This window comes from Tupaia chinensis, unplaced genomic scaffold (genome assembly GCF_000334495.1).
Source record: "Tupaia chinensis unplaced genomic scaffold, TupChi_1.0 Scaffold144482_1, whole genome shotgun sequence".
In the NCBI taxonomy this organism is placed as follows: domain Eukaryota; kingdom Metazoa; phylum Chordata; class Mammalia; order Scandentia; family Tupaiidae; genus Tupaia; species Tupaia belangeri.
This window is the reverse complement of record NW_006204341.1, coordinates 2,322,372-2,342,526: the sequence shown is the minus strand read 5'-3', so window position 1 is coordinate 2,342,526 and position 20,155 is coordinate 2,322,372. Positions and strand designations below refer to the sequence as shown.

Here is a 20,155-nt window from a genome sequence, read left to right as displayed (position 1 = left end):
TAGGCAGCAGGCCAGTTACGAAACCCCCCCCCCCCCAAAAAAAAAGAACACACATTTTAAACTTCTTTTTTTACATTAGGTTTTTTTCAATGTTTGGATTTAGCTTGTTATTTTTATATTGTTATTTCTTGCTAAACCTAGAAATTGATTAATTCAAATGTGATAAAGATAGTTGTTTATGAATCCTGATGCTCAGTGCTAGCACTTATCGAGTGACTTATTCTCATTTCTCTAAGTTTATATTTTCAGTTTTTCTGTCTTTATTCCTTTCTTTCTTTCTTTTTTTTCTATAAAGCAAAGATTATAGATTTTTTTTTGAAGAAATCTTTATAATCTTTTTTCTTTTGTCTTTAACATATTTTTCCCTGTGTAGAGGGTGGTTGGGTAGGTGTGTGGGAGTGACAAAATGTTTGTATTTTCTTAAAAATAACATATTTAAAGAAATGTAGTGGGACCAGCAGTTAGCATAATGGCTATGACACTGGACTCCCATGTAGTCGACCACGGTTCGCGTCCTGGACCCGGTGGCTTAAAACTCACGCCGGGCACGTGTGCATGTGTGCCCAAGATCCTGAGAGGAGAACGGAGGAGAAGGGATTGCGGCGTGGCTATCCCCACTGGGGTGTGATTTCTCGCTTTCTGTCTCTCTGTCTCTCTCTCTCTGTCTGGCGAGCACATGCGCCCTATAGCGAAAACCTCTCCAAAAAAAAAAAAACACCTTATAATCTGATATTTATCGCTATCACTATATGTCATGCTCCTAATGTCCAAGTTGATTCACCTGGCCAGTGAATGATTAATTACTTTTCTCCCTGCTCTAGGAGTATGCCTCCAAAACTAGGGGGGAAACCTATTTTGTTTGGGATGCTAAACTACTTTTGTGCCCTATCAACTTATACATTGAGATATGTACACCAGGTAAATTTAAGGCAGAAAATCAATCTCTCTTTTACTTTCTAAGAGGAAATATTCTTTCTCCATATTCCTTGGGGTTCTTTTTAGTTAATAAGTAATTACCACCCTTCCCCACACCCCGTTCTTCTGAATGGAATCATGCTTTATTGGGATTCTGCTGCAGGTAAGGGATTGCAATGGGAGAACTAGATATAATATGAGTAGATTTCAACACACATTTTTAGAGAATGTAATCGCTGGATTGTTTCATACATGCATATTTGGCATATGGTAAGGGTAGCAGATTTTTTTTCTTTTTTTTTTTTTTTTGTGGAGGTGGGGAGGGAGAAATTTTTGCTATAGGGCATGTGCTTTCGCCAGAAAGACAGAGAGACAGAAGGTATCACCTCCCATCACCTCCCAGGGGGTATGGCCATACCGAAATCCTTTCTCCTCCATTCTCCTCTCTGGATCTTGGGCACACACGTACACACACCCAGCATGAGTTTAAGCCACTGGGTCTGGGACTTGAACCGCAGTCGACTACATGGGAGTCCAGTGACATAGCCATTACACTAACTGCTGATCCCACGGGTAGCAGATTTTTAAAATTCATTTTAAATAACTTACCTGGGATGCACATGTTTCAATTTTGTTTAGCGATATTTCAATTTTTGGACATAGTCAGTTTTTTGGTGAATGATTTGGCTAGTAGTGCCCTTCTACAGTCCTGTCTTGTATGTGATTCATACTTTTGAGGATAAGATACAAAACAAAGGGACTATTTTGAGCAGGGACATTAAGCCTGAGGAAATTAGAAAGCATAATTAATGACAGTTATCCACTTGGAATTTTTTTCTGTAGCTCATAGGTATATGAAGTTATATATTTGTGTATGTGTATATATATCTATATAGATATATATACACACATATATATGTTAATTCTAAATTAACTATGAATGAATAAATTTGAAATTACTTTCATATTAAAAATTTTTTAGAGGATTTTTGCCTTAGGGTGCTTGCGCTTGCCAGGGAGAGAGAGAGACAGAAACACTGAGAGAGAAAGTGAGAAATCATCCCCCAGGAGGGATGACCATGTCACAGTCCCTTCTCCTCCATTCTCTCCTGGAATCTTGGCACACATGCCCACGCACCTGGTGTTATTTTCTTCACTGGGTCTGGGACTTGAATTGTGGTTGGCCATGTCAGAGTCCAGTGACATAACTCTATGCCATCTGCTGATTCCCATATTAAACTTAATATTACTATTACTGTAATTACTAGAATTTATTTATTTATTTATTTAGTTTTTGCTGTGGGGCATGTGCTCTCTCCAGAAAAGAAAGACAGGATAGAAAATGAGAAATCACCCCGTGGGGGGATGGCTAGTCCGCAGTCTCTTATTCTTCATTTTTCTTTTGGGATTTTAGGCACATACGCCCACACACCTGGTGTAATTTTCAAGCCACCGGGTCCAGGATCTAGACTAGAACTTTAACTGTTCAGTCGACCATATGGGATCCAATTGCTTTAACCTCCATGCCGCCAAATGCTTCTCATTTTGTTACTTTTACTTACTTTAAGTTTAGTGATATTTCTATTATAATATGTGATATATAAATTCTTTTTAAATAAACATTTCTGTTTATTTTTTATAATAGCAATCAAAAAAGTAACCATCAAAAATCATTTTCATTCATTAAATTATAATACACATATATATATGTGTGTGTATATATATATATATATACACACACACATAAATATATATATTTAACTGTTAACTTTCATTTTTTTAAAGGTTTTGTTGTTGTTGTTGTTTTGTTTTAATTGCCAGAGAGTGCGTGTGCTTGCCAGAGACAGAGGGGAGAAGGAAAAATTACCTCCCAGTGAGATGTGGTCACACAGCAAGTCCTTCTCCTTCATTTCTCTATCGCATTAGAATTGTAGGAATGCAAATGCATGCACCTGGCATTTCACTCAAGCTGCTGGAGGTGGGACTGAAACTGTGGTTAGCCATGTGGAATATGACTCCTCTAGCCATTGGGCCTCAGAGCTGGCCCTAAACATTTCTTTTTAAACGTTCTTTTATTTATGATAGAAAGTGTGCATGCATGAGTGAGAGAGACCCCTTCGATGGGGCCCCCTTTCTTTAGACCTTCATCTTGTCAGGATCTTGGGTACATGCATGCACCCAATGTAATTTCAAAATGAGCTGGGAATCTAAACCCATAGTAAGCTATATGTCTTCCAGAGCTGCATTAGTTTGCTACCCATGTGCCACCAGGCTGGGTCAGTTAACTTTCATTTGATTAGTTTAATTTTTATTTACTTTAGAGATGCTTATTAAAAGTAGTACTACGGCCCAGCCACAGTGTCTCAAGCTTCAAGGCACTGCTGATCCAGGCTGAGGCTGTGGCTGTGTAGAGGGCCCAGGTTCAGTTCCTGGATCAAACTTAACAGGCTGGGTATGGTGGTGTGTGCCTGTGGTCATCCTAGCTAGCTGGGAGGCTAGAGCAATAGGACTGTGGCATGACAAGACCCTGTCAAGAATACCTATCTATCCCTCTTTCATAAAAATAAATAAATAACATTTTGACACTTTTAAACATTTGCAAAAAGGGCACCTGCTCTCACTAGAGAGAGGGAGGGATTGAGGTAACACAAAACACACACACATACACACACACACAGAATGCTCACACTGCAACCCCTTCTCTACCATTTTTCCTTCCTTTAAGGATTTCACAGCATCCAGGACTTGAACCATGCAGTTAGCCATGTGGAATCCAGCCTCCTTAACCACCACACCACAGGCTGGGTGAACATTTTAACATTCATATAGTAGTTATTATCTGCCATGTACTAAGAGTGAAAGTGTTTGTGTGACTATATATGTGCATATAATCTTTGTGATAAATATTAGATTTACATTTCCAATTCAGACTGGTCTCTTGAAATTCAAACTCTATGTTTTAATGTCTTCCTAGATGCCCTACAGGCATTTCTATAAGCATTTTTTAAAAGACATCATATACACACACACATACATAGCATAGTATTTATTGTAACACAAACACATATGTACACATACAACCATGGCATCACTACTAAAGGTATCATTCCTGTTTTATACATGCGGAACTTGAAGCTCAGAGAGGTTAAATAATTTGGTCCATTTTAAGGTTACATGGCTAATAGTTGTCTGTGCTACAATTTCAACTCAGGCCATATATCCCCACAGTTTGGGTCCTTAATAGCTACTGTGTACTATCTCACAGTAAGGAGAGTCTCTTAAAACATCCTCCTTTCACTGTTGTCACATACTAAATATTTTGACTTTATTTCTTTCATGAAAATTTGTCTGACTTGAATTAGAAAAGAAATACCATGAAACCTTTCAGCAAAAAGTGTAAAAGATAATAATAGGAAACACCTTTTTATTCATCTACCATCTGAAGAAACAAATCTTACTTTTGGAGTTATAGAGAATTTAGTCATGTAACTCAGAGAAATTTTTAATGACAGCACAATACCATATGGGCCTGTATTTCATTGATTAAAAAAGAAAATCTGAAATTCTACATTTTGAGTTAACCTATGAAATTTTTTTTTGAAGTACAATGTCAACAATATATGTGGGAACTTCAAAAAGTTCATGGGAAAATGCAGTTGAAGTATAAGTTTAATGTGGTGTAAAAATTTGATATCAATGTGTATTTTTTCTTAATAGGCATTTTTCCATGGATCTTTTTGAAGACCCCCTTGTATATAATTGCATAGTAAAGTTTAGTGTTTTTTTTTGAAGACCACATTGTTCTGTGTAAAGTTGGGACTTCTTTGCCTTTGTGGATACATTGGAGGTGATAACTACAGCAATTCAAATGCCATCTATATGGTATTTATTCCAATTTTCCATCATCTGATAACTTAAGTAAATGTTTGTTTTATATTAAGAATAAACTTTCATTGGTAATACCTTAAACTGGAACATTTCAGTAAATAGCATTTAATATTATGTGCTTTGCTTTTACATATCACATGGATATCCTTAAAAATAATAACAAAAATAAATCCCTTTTATCAAAATGGGGATTATCCTTATGGAGCTTAGAATGTAATAAGAGAGGTCAGACTTTTTGTTTTTTTGGAGAGGTTTTCTCTATAGGGTGTGTGTGCTCGCCAGAAAGACAGAGACAGAGAGATAGAAAGCGAGAAATCACCCCCTAGGGGGGTGGTTATGCCCCAATCCCTTCTCCTCTATTCTCCTCTCAGGATCTTGGGCATGCACGCACACGCGCCTGGTGTGAGTTTAAGCCACCGGGTCCAGGACTCGAAGCCAACGGGTCCAGGACTCGAACTGTGGTCGAACACATGGGAGTCCAGCGACATAGCCGGAATATCTGCTGGTGCCAGACTTTTTTTTTAAAAGGCATATATAAGGCTCAGTGACTGTGGCACAGCAGTAGGCAAGTGCCATGCAAGATTGGAAGCATTATGACCAACCTTGAGTCTGAATCCTTGGGTCAAGCCGAAAATATGCTGGGGATGCATGTGCAGGTGCCAAGGATCTTAAGCTTTTGGAGAGCCCGGAAAGGGGATCATGGTATTGTGAGACCCTATTGAGGGTACCTCTCTCTCTCTCTCTTTCACTGTGCTTTTCTCTCATGTACATGTGTGTGCACCTGCACTCTCTAGCATTAAAAAAATGTACAGAAGATGTTAGTTTGTGGTATGTGCTGGGAAGGAGGTGTTAACTATTTTATATCAGACAGTCAGCAAAGGCCTCCCTGACTTTAGTGACATCTGGGGAGAGGTCTAAAGGAAGTGTGGGAGTGAGCTATATAGTTAAATGGAAGAGGAATCCTGTTAGAAAGAAGAAACAGCAAGAGCAAATGCTGGAGCTGGGAGCATATTTGGTATGTTCCCAGAATGTTGAGGAGGCTGGGAGGCTGGAAGAACATAAGGTAGAGCCTTGTGAACCAGTGGAAGGACTTTGGCTTTCACTCCATGTGAGCTGGATAGCTGTTAGCAGATTTTTTTTTTTTTTTGGAGAGGTTTTTGCTTCAGGGCGCGTCGTGCGCTCGCCAGAAAGAGAGAGACATAGAGACAGAAAGCGAGAAATCACCCCCTGGGGGGTTGACCATGCCGCAATCCCTTCTCCTCCATTCTCCTCTCAGGATCTTGGGCACACACGCACACGTGCCCTGTGTGACTTTAAGCCACCGTGTCTGGAATTTGAACCGCGTTCGGCTACATGGGAGTTCAGCGACATAGCCATTACGCTAACTGCTGGTCCAGTGTTAGCAGATTTTGAGGAGAGGAATGGCATGACCTGACCTACGTTTTTCCTTCCTTTTTTTTTTTTTTTTCCTTAGAGGTTTTTGTCTTAGGGCATGTGTGATCACCAGAGAGAAAGAAAGAGGGAGAGAGGCAGACAGACAGACAGAGAGCAAATTGAGAAATCACTCCCCAAGAGGGACAGTCACACCACCATCCTTTCTCCTCCCAGGATCTTGGGCACTCCGAGATACCTGCCCGGCATGAATTTCAAGCCACCAGGTCCAGGACTCAAGCCACAGTTGGCTATGTGGGAGTCCAGCGACATAACCACTACACCATCTGCTGACTCCTGACATATGTTTTTAAAGGACAACACTGAGTGGAAGCAGGAAGACCATGTTACACATTGAAGTAAGAGAGAAAGGAATCTCATAGAAATTCTAAAGACAGCGATGTGGCCAGGCGTGTGTGTGTGCATGCCCAGGATCCTGAGAGGAGAATGGAGAAGGGACTGCGATGTGGCCACCCCTCCCCCTGGGGGGGGGATTTCTTGCTTTCTGTCTGTATCTCTGTCTTCATGGAGGTGGGTATGGAAGGTCATTTGACATCTCAAGGTAGTGCTGGAACCCAGTTATTTTTGTTATGTGCCTTTGTCAACCCCGTTATAGAAATTTGTGGTGAATGTCCCTGATGTTCCAGGGTTACCATGGAGTATGCATAATTTGGCTTCTTTTCCTGATACGAACTGCGTGACCATCTTTGTATTACTCAGTTCAAATTGCAGATAGGGGACTGTGGTCAGAAATTTGTTTCTGCATGGACAAAGCTTTTTATGGCAACCTACCTAAGTTAGCAAGCCTACTTGAATGCTTGTCATGCCATGGTCCAGGCACCTGCCCCTAATCAATTGTGAGGAAGCAGGAGGCAGGATGATGTAGTCCAGAATTTATCCACCCAGGACTGTTCCCTGAGAAGTTGATTGCGGAGAGTGCTCCTTCTGAGAAGTTATGAGCCCGTCAGGTACTAGCTAGTATAGTAACTTTAATAAGGCGAGAAGGATACTTATTGCATGAAGAACTCCTTCAGAGCTAGAACTAAGATTTTTTTCATCTTACATATTCAGCACGTAGCATTATTCCTTGTTACATTAGAAGTTGGGAAAATGAGGAAATGTAATACACTGCTGCCATGAAATGCCACTAGTGTGATTATGTTCGCACATAGGTTTGGAAGGAGGAGAAAAAAAAGCTACCTCCAGTAGTGGTCTCTCCTTAGTCTTATATCTACCCTTCCACTCTGACCCAAAATGTTTTTTTTTTTTCTTACAAGGAGATACTCTCCTCAACCTACCCCTTCAAAATACCACAAAGAAGCAAAATACAAAACCCAAACCAAAAGTGGTAGTGGTAGGATGTGTGTCCATATCATATAGGTAAATAAGTTCTGATAGTGCAGCATAGTATTTTCTTCTCTAGGCAACTCACATTGAACAAAAAAAGCATTTAGAAAGCCTACAGAAAAGAAACATTTAAAACTTTATTAACACAGAACTTCCAAACATTTTTATTAAAAAGAAACATATTCCTACCTTTAACCATTCCATAGTATAAACCACACCTTTGAGCTTGCCTTGGGGTCTACTGGTTAAGGAAGCCAGATTCAATATGGCTGACCTTGATTTGAATCTCAGGCATAGTACATATGTTGCATGACCATGCATGGAAAAAGAGAAGAGATTGTGATATGACCATGCCTGACTGGGAGTAAAGGTACTTTTCCCCTCTTTTTCCTTCTATCTCTGCTTCTCTACCTCTCTTTATCTGTTGAGCATATACCCCCTCTGGGAAGTGAAACAAAATCTGTTTCTACCAGATTGAAACTAAATATAAGTTGTAAGATTTTTCTCTCTTGCCACCCTCTACTTTAAAAGGCCTAACCTTCCTATTAGAAACCAACAAATCCACAACCAAACTAACAGCCAATTAGTTGCCTTAAGAGACAAATAAATAAAAGTAATGAAACAACTGCTTAAAATATCAGACAGGAATAAAGCAACGTAAGAATTAAGCAAAGAGTGAGGATGATTTAATAATATTAATAATGATTAATACTTTGGGGGCCAGGAGGTGTGTGGTGACTGTGGCTTTGGACTCCCACATGGCTTACTGTGGTTTGAATCCTAGACCTGGCAGTCTTCTCTTTGTCTCTCTCTCTTTCTGTCTCTGTCTCTGGTGAGTACATGTGTTCTATAGCAAATTAAAAATAATAATAAATAAAATTAAATAATAAAAGAATGAGAAAAGAGAATATTTCTTTTTAAAAAGTAAGTAATGATTCCTAATTTAATAATAATTTTCCAAAAGGAAGCTATACAGAAAATAAAGAAAAAATTACTATGAATGCATAGTGTCTTGTATGAGGGTACTTCAGAAATTTGTATCAAAATTGAATTAAAGTACAGATTTATTTTGGTGTAAAAGAATGCTGAAATCCTTACATAATTTTTTCATAATGTGCACTTTCCATGAACCTTTTGAACATCCCTGATAGTAGCAGAAGAATGCTTGAAATTAAACAAGAATTGTTGAATATTATTTCAGTTCCTGAGGATTTCTGTAGTTACCACAAAATCAGTTGTTTAAAACAACAAAAATTTATTCTTTCACACTTCTGGTAGCCAGAAGTCTGAGGTCAAGATCTTGTCAGCAAGCTCTCTTCAAAGGCTCTAGGGGAGGATCTTTTCTCCCCTCTTCTAGTTTCTGGCATTCCTTGCCTTGTGGCAGCATGACTCCAATTTCTGCCTCTGTCCTTGTGTGTTTTTCTCTGTGTCTCTGTTTTTTTCTTTCTTTTTTTTTTTTTTTACATTTGTTTTCTTTTGTTTTTGTTTTGATGTTGTACAGTTTTGTTTATTGATTTGCCATCAGAACATTATCAGACACCCAGAGAACTGGAAAGAGGAGAGGGAGAACACACCTCCCTATGGGGTATGGTCACACTGCAATCCATTGTACATTTCTCAATGTTATTGGGATTTGGGTCACACATGCATACATGCTTTTCAAGCAACCATCATTGGGATTCAACATATAGTGACCATGTGGAAACCAACTACCTTAACTACCAGGTCAGAGGGCACGTGCACTCATCAGACAGAGAAATGAGAAAGAAAAAGGGAGACAGCACCCCCTAATGGGGCATGGTTATGCTGCAATCTCTTCTCCATTTCTCCATCTCATCTGGATTTTGAACAAGTATGTATACATATTCACATGCATGTTTCCTGCACATTTTTCAAGATAGCAGGACTGAGTTTTGTACTGTGGTTGGTCATGTGGAATCTGGCTCCCTTAGCTACTAGGACTATAGCTGGCCCAAGTTTATCTCTTATAAGGACCTTCTAATTGGATTGATGGCCTACCCTAATCCAATGTAATGTTATCTCCATCGATTACCTTAATTATACCTATAAAGACCCTAATTGCAGATAAGGTCATGTTCTGAGGTTCAGGGTGGATGCTATCCAACCCACTACAATTATACATAGGATAATTATCCTTAAAATCATTGAAATAACAAGCTAAATTCTGTCTAGGTAACAATATTAACTAGTTCAGAATATTGGAAAAAGTAGAATCATGTAGGTTTATTATCCTTAATGAAATTAAATTTTGTTGACCCCTTTCCCTTTATATAAAGCAAAGCTATCTGGTGTACTAAATTGAGAAGTAGCCAGTTAAGGTATCTGATTTCTAGTCCTTGATTGTTCACTCTGTTCAGTGACTTTGGTCTAGTCAGTGGACCTCTTTGGCCTAGGTCTTTCTATATGTAAATGAGATTGGAGCCTTCCAGCTTGAAACCTCTATTTCGTATATTTTGCTTAGTTCCAATCCTATTACTTTTGCTATTGGAAATAGAAGATTAGTATTTAGAAATTATTTTAAAGAGTAAGAAAAATGTTTCTCCATAATACTAGAGGATCTCTGAGCATTCCATTATTTTCTTGTACTTACCAAACCCTAATAGATACTTATAATTTTTTTTAAATATTGAAGAAAGTAGTTCCTAAAACTCTTACATAATTGTTATTCAGACTTTATGTTCATTAGAACCTAAACATTTGCCCTCCTATGGCTGTTTTCCTTTCTTACCAGTTTTAACTAGTTTCTTCTTGTGCATCTAGTAAAATAACACATACATAAGTGCTCACATAAACACACACAGATACTCACTACACACATATGCATATATACCAATAGTTTTACTAAACATTCTTACAGCACAATCATTTAGAATATTAAATGGAGTCATGAATTTCTAATGCATATGGTATTTAATCACTCAGATGATAAAGGCTCTAAGAAGTCATTTCATTATATTTTCTGCTGAAGGCAAATATTTAAAAATTCCTTTTATAAACCATCATTAACTTGCCATATCCCCAATCACTCTCTTACTATACATTCCCTCAACATTCATTTTTTTTTACTATATACATTTACCTCTACCTGCTTATGCTCAACAGTAGTTTCGTGCATGTATGTCAATCTGCTTATCTCATTTAGATTTTAGTCTCCTCTGGGGAAAGGACCCTCTTGCCCTCTTATTTGTTTCATGATAGCTGGTACTGTGTAATTTATATACAATAATGTGTGATTTGATGTGGATATTGACCCACCATCAATAACAACCTATGCTTCTCTAGCAGTGAGAATGAATTTGCATTAATCTGGCACTATTTTGTGGCCATGCATTTTTAGATGTAATCAGAGGAAAAGAATGAAGCTAACTTCCTCCACATAGGAATGAAACCTATTGGTTTTACTTGAATCATATTCATAAGCTACAGACAACATAACATGCTTTCCACAATAGTGTATTTCCAGTTGCATGGTGAATTAGTGAAATTGAGTATTTACAATTCTATTTAACTCCCTAAAAATCTATGTGCTTTGACTGTAAAATAAATCCCAATTTATTGCATTAGAGTTTTTACATATTATGGTCTGTGTGTGATTGTGAAGAACTATGTTATTTCCTGATTTTTGTTTATATTCCTTTACTGAAGTTTGTGAAAGAAAGTTGTGCCTGCTGAGAAATGACCAATGGGATGAACAATTTTATTCCCAGTCAACCCATTACAGGATGTATAGATATTTGGCAATACATTTTATGAAGATCCAAAGAAATATGCAGCAATAAATCATTGTCTCTAAGGTTTCTGAATGTATGACAAAAACAGCAAATACTGGTTTGAAGAATAGCATCACCGAGTTGTGATTGCATAGAATTCTTTTTAGAGTTGTTTCTGAAATTGCCTTGTGGCTTGATGGGCAGTTACCCTACTAGGAAACTGTTTTTTTCTGTTTTGCTTGGGATCTAGTTTTCTGCCAAACTCATGGCCTAGTGTCGGTATTCACTTCCTCTAATGATAGCTTCCATGGCCATTTCTAAGCAGGTGAAAACAGATAAAATACCCTTTAGAGTTTGTATATGTGCCGGTATGAAATGCTTGTTTTTACTCGATGTTTTCTTCCCTTTAGATTTAAACATTTTTCTAGCATGTTAATAAATATGCATGTTAACATAATCATTGTAATGAAAATAGCTGCATCTTGACAGCAATACAAATTAGCAATAGAAAGCACTTTGTGAATTATGAGCGTTAATGAGCGTTAATAACTATTTAAAAAGTCTGTATTAAATTTATTAAAATCTTGGCAAAGCAGCCAACACCACTTAGAAAGTTAATATAAAGTAGGTACAGATCAATACTCAGAGCATTTTGCAAAGGACTACCTATGAAAAATGGAATAATGAGAACAATATTTTATAGTGTAGAAAGGTGAACAGAACTTAAAATTGTGAGCACATCTCATAAGACAGCATTATAAGAAGTATTACCAAAGTAGGTTTTTTAATATTGGTATTTTGAATTTGTTCACTTTAACTTTCAAATGCATAAATCATTTTAGAATGCCACTAGTATATTTATACATAGACCAGAAAATGGTAAGTTCATTGTAGTTATGCCAGTTTATATGCCTTTTCTTAAAATTTTCATCAACAATTTTAATCAACCATATCCAAGGTCATTGTCTAAGTTGATACCATAAATATTAAGTTACCTAGAATTTTTAAGCATATCCTGTTAGGTTTAAAATACAGTTTTGACATAAAGCTCATGTAGTATTATACTTCGTATTAAAAGCAGACTAAATCTAGGTGCCCTACATTATTTTTAAAAGTAATTAGATATAGCAAATACTGACCCAAGTTTTTGAGGTATGGTTTTAGTAGGAGAAAGTTTTATAAGCATTAAGATAAATAGATGGGGTCAGCACCTGTCATGGTACTTTGGTTGCGGGACTCCCACATGGCCATTGGTGGTTTGAGTCCTGGGCCTGGAGGCTGGTTTTCTCACTTTCCCTCTCTTTCTGTGTATCTCTTTCTGGTGAGCACATGTACCCTGTAGTGAATTTAAAAAAGTAATAATAAATAAAATAAATAACTATTTAAAAAATAGATAAATAGCTCTTATGTTGGCAATTACTATATGGTAGCACATTTTCGAATTTAAAATATTTATATTAAATTGGAAAGCCTGGGCTAGCAAGGGACGTAGTGGTTAAGGCACCGGACTCCCACATAATTAACTGCAGTTTGATTCCTGAACCCAGCGACTTGAAACACACACAGAGTGTATATGCATGCATATCCAAAATCCCAAGAGGGGAATAGAGAAGGGATTGCAATGTGGCTATCCACTCCACACCCCGGGGAGGGTGATTTCTGGCTTTCTGTCTCTCTGGTGAGCACATGTACCCTATAGCAAAAATCTATAAAAAAATTAGAAAGCCAATTTATATATGATAATTGTTTAAAATAACTAGAAACTTGTAACTGAGCATATAGCATATACAAAATTTAAGAGCAAAGCCTAGGTAGGCTAATTAAATATAATTTTTTTACTTCCATTTTAAAACTTTTTTTGTATCTTCTATATATTCAAAATTAGTCTTGGGAAAGAAGTGCTTATAATTATTGGGTTATCAGAAAAGTCATGATTTTTTTTTCTGTCTTTCTATTGCAAAAATGTGTCATGACTTTTCTGACAAACCAATATGTGTCATTTGAAATATCTGTATTTTGAGTCATACAAATTAATTTAAATAAAAGATATGGACAAAGAATAGAATTTTAATATTCTTTCTCTCTCTTTTTAAACTTTTATCTGCATTTATATTATGCTGAATTTATTCTTGTGCTGCGAGTTTTTGTTTCTTCAGTTTCTTCTGAGACATCTTTTTGTTCTGTGCAGCCTCCTCTTCTGGTTTAGGCACAATTTGTTCCTTTTCAGTGAGGGTCGTCTCAGTGTGGCAGGTGAAGTTCATGTATGGGTTAATCTGACCATGAGATCTGTAAACTCAGCAATACATACTGGCTGCTTTGTTCACCTGAACATGCTCAATGACCAGAGAATTTAATCTAAACCCTTAAATTCAGCATTACTCTCTGCATTTTTAAGCATGTGCAAGAAACATTCAGCACACTTTTTGGGCCACTGACCATGTCCAACCCCACTGTTTCGTCTGGGCATGCCTACCAACTCCGCCATTGTAATGCGGAATGGCACACATTGCTTCTGTAAAGTGAGATATTTCAGATACTGGGTGACTTTTCAGATATGCATACTTTTGGCCTGGACAGTTTCATGGATGTTCTTAAAGTGAAAATGAAGATTTGAACCTCTTCATTTGCATGATTTTGGGGGATTTGCTGGGTCAAGTGAATTGTTGAGCCATCTTTGCAACTGCAGCTTACAATAAGAGATGCACATATTCCTTTACCTTTGAGATTAGGGTATAAAAAAAACCTCCAAGTAAACAGAAAAAAAGTGGCTTTTTTTTTTTTTTTTTTTTTGTGAAATTTTGGAGAATCGAACTTAGGATAATGCTAGGTACTGATAAGAATATCCAGTAGTTCCAGGGCTAGCTCCATGGTACAACAGTAATGCGCTACTCAGGAGAGGCTGGATCCCACATGGTGATTGCAGTTCAAATCCCTTGGTCAACCTGACAGGTGCAAGGCTCACATGTAAGTACCCAAGATCCCACGGACTAGAAAATGGGAAGAAAGGGTTCCTGACATGACCAGACCCTCCACAGGGTTTGGTCATGTTTGTGTGCATGCACTTTAGCTCTATCACGAATAAAGAGGAAAAATTACATATAAAAGGGAAAAACTATAAAGTAGTTCTAAGTTTCTTTGTTTTGCAAGTGCTGGGGGAAGGCAAGGATGGAGAGACATATCGGTTACCTGATGAATGAGAGTGTATCTTTGTTGGAAAGACATTCTTACTAATTCTGAACTCAGAAAATTTTATTTTGTGGTTCTTTAAGTGAAGAATATTTAAAAGCATAGTAGAATGATTCCCTAATAGTTTTCTATAGGGTACAGAGGATTTCTGTTAATGTCCATTTTTTATATGGGGCTGGGACTTCAAAAAAATCAAAGGCATGATGTTTCTACGAAGACCTGGAGTAACAGTACTGATATCTAGCTTTTCACTAATCTGTGATATCTAGCTTTTCACTAATCTAACCAGCTATCACACTGTATTCGAGGAATATCCCTAGGCTTTCCTTTTGGAATATCTATCATCTCAGCTGGACTTGTGATAGGAATTGGATAGCTGATAATTCACAATTAAGATGCCATCCAGCACCAAGGGTGCAGATATTCTGTGTAGTTGATTGAAAGAAGATACATGTGTACTGGATAACAGTATTTGCTCTATGACCCCAGCTGTTGAACTGGTGTTAGGTAATGGACAGCTAATGTGGGGAGATTTCCCACCTGGTCAGCAAAGGTACAGGTATATAGCCTTTTACATCAGGCAGTTTAAACTTGAACTCTTCTGTTGAGATGGAATCCATGAAGGCAGAACATAGAAGACAGCATAATGTTACAGTGTACTTTTAAAATTAAATCAGCTTCAGTGAGTTAGTTTAGTGGCCTGTCACATAAACCTGAATCTCAAGCCTAGATACACCCAGAATACACCCACTCCTATTTATTTCATCTGCTCTGAAACATCCAGTATTACTGAAAATATGCAGATTGGCTACAATTCCATCTATTTGTGCAGATCCCACCTAAGTTCTGAGTACTGCTCTAGGTTTTTTATATGGTACCATTTCTCCCTTGATACTAGCTTCTAAGACTGTTTCCTAGAGATCATTTCTTAAATTGGTGCATTCAACATTCATTCAGCAAAAGGTATTGAAGGCTAGAGTACTGTGGTTAAACAGCTTTTTAAAAATTGAGTTGTCATAAATTTCCATATGTGAATTAATATTTGACAAAGAATCAGAATACCTTGAAATGGATCCAGTGCTAACACTGTATTATGCATTAATACATTTTTCTGTGATATAGAAACTGTTTAAAAATTTCTCTGTGCCTTTGAGGTCGGCATTATGAGCATAGATTAAAATGACATAATACTTTAAATGTAAGTAGTATAGGACATTGACCTGGAGATATTCTCTGACCTTGTGCCTTCTGACATATTTTGTATCTTAAAAACCTTCTCTTGGGGCCTGCTGATCGTGTAGTGGTTACGTCACTGGGCTCCCACATGGCTGACCACAGTTTGAATCCTGGACCCAGGCGCTTGAAACTAACACATGTTTGCCAAGTGTGACCAAGATCCCAGAAGGAGAATGGAGAAGGGATTGCAGCATGGCCATCCCCCCGGGGGGGTATTTCTCACTTTCCCTTTCACTGTCTCTGTTTCTCTCTCTGACCAGTGCACGTGCACTAAGGCAAAAATCTCTTTAAAAACAAAACAAAACCTTCTCTGGGGCCAGCAGGCGGTGTGGTGGTTAAAGATGTTTGACTCCCACATGGCTGATAGTGGTTTCAGTCTTGGACCTGGTGCTTGCTTTCTCACTTTCTCTTTCTCTCTCCCTCTTTCTCTGGTCAAATTACAAAATAATAATAATGATGATGATAATAACAATAATAATAATAAATAAAGTTAAATAAAATATTTCTTTTTAAAAATCTCATACTTAACAAAAATTCCCTTCTCTGTTAGTCTATTTAGTTATCATCGCTTTCTCCTGAGAATCAAATGCAAGATATGCAGTGACGAGTTGCTGTTATGTGGATTTTTCATTAATTTTGGTACTATTATTTTTGTCTTGTTTACAAATTATAATAATGGTACACATGTTCATATCATACTTCTTACTTTGCTGATGGCCATAGGTTGATTCAAGTACATTTCTCAACTCTTTAAAATGAGCTTGGAAAATTGGAGTAATGAAAGTAACGAATAGACAACTATAGAAGAGTTTAGTTTAAGGAGCAAGAACAAATTACATGGACAGATTGGTTTTTCAACTATGTTCCTGGAAATTTCTGAAACATATCAATTTGAAAAATGCTAGATAAGTAGGAATTAGCAAATACTATATGCAGGTATAAGCACCATGGTGGACATATATCGTAGAGGTATATACACGGAAATTCATAGAAAAAGCATATTATAAAAATTATGCAAGTGTTTCAATCTTTTTGAACCAAAATGAGCTCATATATATTATTTTTTAGAGAGATTTTTGCTATAGGGTGCGTGCACTTGCTGGAGAGACAGAGAGAGAAAGCGAAAAATCACCCCCCAGGGGGGATGGTCACACCGCAATCCCTTCTCCTTCGTTCCCCTCCTGGGATTTTGGACACACATGCACTCATGCCCGGCATGATTTTTAAGCCACCAAATCTGGGACTCAAACTGTGGTGGCCTATGTGGGAGTGTAGCACCTTAACTACTATGTCACCTGCTGGCCTCAATGAATTCCTCCTTTAATTCCATTGTTCTCCACAAATTTTTTGAAGTTCCCTTTTATAAGCACGATGCTAGTTTTTTTAGTCTGTGAACGTAACAGATTTGAGATTACATTAATACTATTCGGCTATTTTTTTTAAGAATTATTTATTTAGTTTATTTATTACTATTTTAAATTGCTATAGAGCACATGTGCTTACCAGAGAGAGAGAGAGAGAATCAGGAAGTAAGCCACCAGGTCTGGCATTCAAACCGCAGCCAGCCATGGGAGAGTCTAGAGCCTTAGCCACCATACTGATTGCTGGTGCCAATTTAACTCTTTTAAAAAAACAATCCTCAGTATATTGTCTTAGAAAACTCGCCTGTCCCTTCAAGTTTTTGTCTCTGACCCCTGTGTGTATTCTTTTGTAACCATCTTTAACACTCCTTATTAATCATACTTGCCTATTTTTTTATTTGCAATATCTCTTATATAACTTTTACACATCTGTTACGAATGCTCTAGTTCAGGCCTCATTCCATTTGGAAACACAAACTGGTAGAGATGTTGATAAGTTGGGCAAAATGTGTTCACTGGGTTTATTGAAAATTCAGTATAATCAAAGCTAATAAGATAAAGTACAAACAGATAGCAAAGTCACTGTAGCTAGCAGAAACCAACCTTAAAATGGCAGATTATGTCATTCATGTTGGATAAAAAGGCGAGTAAGGCTAACCAAGGATTATTCCCAAAGTAAATGCAAGAGGCTCCATTTTTTCCAAGTAATTCCTGATACTTGTGTTTTGTGTCAGGCCAAACATCAATGAATAATTACTACCTTTTTTATATGCTAGGGCTGTATACTTTCTTATAAGGTAGACAGGGGGTGGGGTAAAAGAAAGAAAGAGATATGATGAAACACCATCCTCCAATTGGACTTGGCCAGTACACAATCCTTTTTCCTCATTACTCCATCCTGTCAAGATCCAGAATATGTGCACACCCAGTATGCTTTTCATGCTGCTGGAACTTGATTTGAACCCTGGTTGACCCATGTGGGATCTGGATTCTTCTGCACAACATTTAACTGCTGTACTACAAGGCCAGTCCACTACATCTTTTGAAGAGGATATTTATAAATCTGTATTTCATTGAAATATCTACATCCCATAATAATGAATTGCTAAATGATAGAGCTCTGCTGTTTATGCTAAACAAGGACATATTTTTTCCATTTATTTGTTTATTTTTACATTTTTCCACAAACATACGTATCAAAAATTTTTTTGCTCATACTCCATAGTTCTTGACAGTTAATAACTTTCAAAATTTCAGAATACTGAATTTCAAAGATAATGTTCAAAATATTTCTTATGATTTTATATAATTTTGTTTGTGACTCTATAACAACATAGACAGTATGGTTTTAAATATTTTTGAGAAAATATTTACATGTCAACTACTCAGATTGTTGAAAAGCAAATGTCCAGCACATAAGTCACACATAAACCTTCTCAATTTAGCCCTGCCTACCAAGTATTCTGTAATATACCATCTGCTGGCAAAGATCAGTCTCTTTTTCTTCTTTCAAAGTCTTAAGATAATCCTCTGGTGTGGTTGCTCTTTTGCAATCTATACTGATTACAATGCTGGGCTGGAAAAGTCTAGGTTATTTTATGTTATAAATTCTTTGATATATCTTCTCTAATCCTCTCTGCCAGGCAGAACCATTTATGGTGCCAGGCCATCTTTCTAAGAGCTTCTGTTTGCTTACTTGAGATTGACCTTAGTTCCACAGTTTTAGGATTCATCTTCAGGTATGACATTCCAGTCAAAGCCCTGTCCAATAATGAGTATTTCCTATTTCTGATCCACCGTAACAAGCATTATTGAATTTATGCAAGTAACCCTTCTGCCACAAAATAAGAATACTCCCAAATATTTCTAAAGGGGTCAGGAAAAAAGAAAAGTTTATGTTCCCATTTAAAGAAACAAACAAGAAAAATATTTTAACAAATTGCTGAACCTATCAACAACTCAAAAGAAAGTAAAATGTTTAAATTGGGGAAACAGAGCATAGTAAAAAAAAAAAAAATCAATAATGTTTTACTCAAGTCATAAAATTCTATTTTGCAATTTCAGTCTTACGTTCAAACACTCTTCTGTTGAATATGCAGTGTTGCTGTGGTCCAGTCTTTCTATTTAAGTCCTGGAACTTAACATTCAATGTTATTATTATTTTTTGAGAGGTTTTTGCTATAGGGCACATGCTCTCGCCAAAAAGACAGAGACAGAGAGACAGAAAGCGAGAACTCACCCCCCGGGGGGGTGGCCATGCTGCAGTCCCTTCTCCTGCAATCTCCTCTCGGGATCTTGGGCACACATGCACACGCGCCCAGTGTGAGTTTAAGCCACCAGGTCCAGGACTCGAACCGCGGTCGACTATGTGGGAGTCCAGTGACATAGCCGTTACGCCAACTGTTGGTCCCTCCATGTTATTATTGATGTTTCTTGTCCCTAGCATTAAATTGGTCATTTTCTTGATTGCCTTTTGTTCTCTTATTTCTGTATATGTCTTTAGTTTTGCTGGTAGAGCAGTCCTTTCAGAATTTCTTGAAGAGTGGGTCTGCTATTGGCAAATTCTTTCAGGTCTCGTTCATCTGAGAATGTTTTATCCTTTCTTTCCATATGAAAGATAATCGTGCTGGGTATAATATTCTTGGTTGAAACTATTTTTCACTTAACCCTTTGAATATATTTCCCCATTCTCTCCTTGCTCACATTGTTTCTGATGAGAGGTCTGAGGTTAACTTGCTTGGATAACCTTTAAAAGTAACCTGATATTTCTCTCTTGCCAATTTTAGTATCTTGTTTTTGTTTGTAGATTTGGCCAGTCTGGCTATGATGTGCCTTGGAGAAGATCTTATAGGTTCTGTTCTATTAGGTGTCCTTTGTATTTCTTGGGTCCGGATATTTGAATGCCTCTCTAGATTTGGAAAGTTTTTTTCCAAGATTTCATAGAATAGATTATCAATACCTTTATTAGTTTCTTCCCCTTCTGGGATACTAATTATCCAGATGTTTGGGGGCTTAATGCTGTCTAGTATTTCTCATATAGTATTCTTATTTTGGGGGGGG

General features: G+C 37.3%; 1 protein-coding gene across 1 annotated transcript in view; it reads left to right on the top strand.

Moving 5' to 3' along the window:
- DIAPH2 (diaphanous related formin 2) overlaps positions 1-20,155 on the top strand; it is a gene marked incomplete at its 5' end in the record, with an annotated part of 1,076,033 nt that overhangs the window by 251,600 nt on the left and 804,278 nt on the right.